We start from the raw sequence: 3,043 nt of genomic DNA, 5'->3' as shown, positions 1-3,043 counted from the left end.
CGAAGGGCTCGGCACAACTTTTACATCAAAGTGGATCGAGAGCAGCTGAATGCAAAGTAAACCGAGAAAAGTGTTTCTTGTGAAGGTGTGCCGAGATATTCGGGCACCGCACTTGTTGGGGCGTAAAGATCTGCGTTTTAGACTTAATTTCGTCTTGACCAAACTCGACCAGTGTCGTGCCTGAAGCGTTCGGCACAACTTTAACTTCAAACTACATCGAGAGCAGCTAAATGCAAAGTAAACCGAGAAAAGTGTTTCTTGTGAAGTTGTGCCCACACCTTCGGGCATGGCACTGGTTGAGACGTAAAAACCTGCGTTTTAGACTCAATTTTGTCTCGATCAAACTCAACCAGTGTCGTGCCTGTAGGGCTCGGCACAACTTTAACATCAAACTACATCGAGAGCAGCTGATTGCAAAGTAAACCGGGAAAAGTGTTTGTTGTGAAAGCTTTGCGAGTTCTTCTGGCTTAGAATTTCCATGGCGATTTGGGTGAAACTAGCGAATGGCCATTTAATTGGCCTTGATCTCAATTGACCCATTTCCGGGCGAATTTATTTAGCCTTTCCTTTCACTGCCGCACATTTAAATAATGCAATCGGCGCTTAAAACGGAATAAGTAACAACGGTAACTAACCTAACCATTAGAGCTACTGGCGGACTCTGAAATATTAACAAATTCAAGTCGGTTAAATATTGTGTTTATTTTATATAATGGGAAAACCTTTTAAGGGTTTTCTAGGGCCATTTACAAAATGGGGCTTTCCAAATCAAGATGATGATGGTTTATTTGCCAGTAAAGAACACCAGGAACCGGTTCCATCAAAAGTTTAGTTCCGTCAAGCATATCAGGCGTTTTGTTCCACATGGCGCGCCTCTGCCAGATATTCGCATTTTGAAAGCATAAAGAATTTTAGAGCTCGTTTCGAAAAAAGCCTTGATAAAGCTTTCCATTGCGTATCTTTTTGTGTTCGCTTACTGAATGGGCAGATGCATAAGTGCAGCTGGCATTTCAGTTTTGCGCGAGCGTTTTGCAATTGTAGATTGCGTTTTTCCACTGGGCGGTTTGTTTTCCTCCCTTAAATATGCAGCGGCTGGAATAAGGGGAAAACGCTTCGGACAAGCGACCAGCCAGGTTGGGAAAAAGCGGTTGGCTCAATTAGCGTTAGAGCGACCGTTAGTCGGCAAATGGCATAATTCGGATGATGGTTCTTTGGGGATTACGTCCAGTCTGAAATCGGCCCTTTGCACTACTTTCATCCTCATTAGTTGATTCACGATTTTCTGCTGGGTTTTGAGTAGAACCTCCAAAGATTGCGACCTTCTTTGGTTTAATAACAAAGTTGAACAGTTTTATCAAAAGAGATAGACTTTCGAGGCCATTCCTTGGAACTAATGGGGTTTTCTTCGTTCTTCGGCAGAACTGAACGCGGGTTCTGATGAGAACAGTGTAAGCGTTCAAGCAAACCACTTCTGAAGATGCAAGCCACTCGTGCTTGCGAAACGTCAAGAAGAAATTCGACCGAACGACGGCCTAAAATCCCGAAAAAACCCATTTCAAAAAATGTTCAACCTTTTTCTTGTACCCTCTAAGTGGGCCCCTATATACCCTTGAAAGGAATCGCCCTGTATAGGGAAACAAATTCCTGACAGAACCACCGTTATGCCGTGCAGGATTCGATTGCATATTTATAAGCCGCAATTGTATTGTATTAACTTTCGGGAGATTTGGTGAGCACTCAACAGGGAACGGTTTTGGATTTGTACATTTGCATTTAATCGCTTTCAGTGGAATTAATCGACCTGAATCCGGCCCAAGAATTGAACGAAGGCTGCTTTTAATTAATTAAGTATTTGCATGTCGGTTCGCCGGCTGGAAATCCACCTAAATCTCTGCAGAAAATGCCCAGTACGGGGGCCATTCCGACCAGATTGAAAAATACCTGTTTGGCCACAGAAGGCAATCGTCAATTTTCCAGCGCATTTCCATGTTCGCGTTGCTGTTTGCTTCATTAGCGGTTGCGTCGAGACAAGTTCGCGCCGTTAAACCGTTGCATAAAACCGGGAAGAAAACTCATTAAAATTCGGGATGGCCACTAATATTCCGAAAAGTGGCATTTTCCTGCAGGAATAACGGTGCGAGCTAGCAATATCGCTTTAGCTGCAGTAATCCTGGCACCCATAACATTTTCCACAACCTAGATTGAGCGACTAACACAAGGGGGTCCCTGTCTAGTAAAGTTTGGATATTGTTAGGTAAACCAACCGCGAAAAGCTGTTTATATTTTCTATCTTGTATATTTGCTTGTTCTCATCGCAGTGAAATGTTTTTCATTTAGACGAAATAACACCGTGGCGTGTAATATGCATTAAAATAAAGCGGACTTTGTGTTGTTTCATACATGGACCCGGTTATCTCGAATACGGGCGTCGCCAACTTACACTCACAGCATGGACAAGGAGGTTTTGATTAAACTTTAACGTCTGATTGCTTGGGCCTCTAAATCTGAACACATTTTCAGCAGCTGTTCATGGTTCGCATTGGGTTTCTCCTAAAGGGCTCAATAACCTGGTCAGAAAAAAATAAATTTCGAACTTTGAATCACTGTGTATCAAGGAGGGATCAAGGGGGGGGTCATGGGGGTCGAAACCCCCCATTCAATTCTCTATCCGACGATGCCAAAACGAAATCTGTGCCTCAAATGGTTCTTGAGAAACCTCGAAAAAAGCAGCGTCATGTTCAAGTGGATTTTGCAACTCAAAAAAAAACTACGCAAATATGAAACTTCTTGAATTCAAGCCTTTTTTGAGAAAACTGCCAACATTTCTCCATCCATGGTTCACTTTCTAAAAAGGCCATTTATTTCTGTCTAGAATGATGTACAAATGAGCGTTTTTGACCATTTTCCTTCCGAGAAATGAGCAAAAACGGGACGGAAAACAAGAAATTTTGGCATAATCTTGCACCTAAGTGTGTGATATTAAAATTTCGCTTTCTGGGTCAAAACTGCTCGAATTTCCTCACTAACGTTGTTACGACTGAAT

The sequence above is a fragment of the Dendroctonus ponderosae genome, unplaced genomic scaffold (genome assembly GCF_020466585.1).
Source record: "Dendroctonus ponderosae isolate FM_Combo_2020 unplaced genomic scaffold, Dpon_F_20191213v2 Dpon_F_20191213_4, whole genome shotgun sequence".
NCBI lineage: Eukaryota > Metazoa > Arthropoda > Insecta > Coleoptera > Curculionidae > Dendroctonus > Dendroctonus ponderosae.
Note: the sequence above shows the minus strand (reverse complement) of the source record.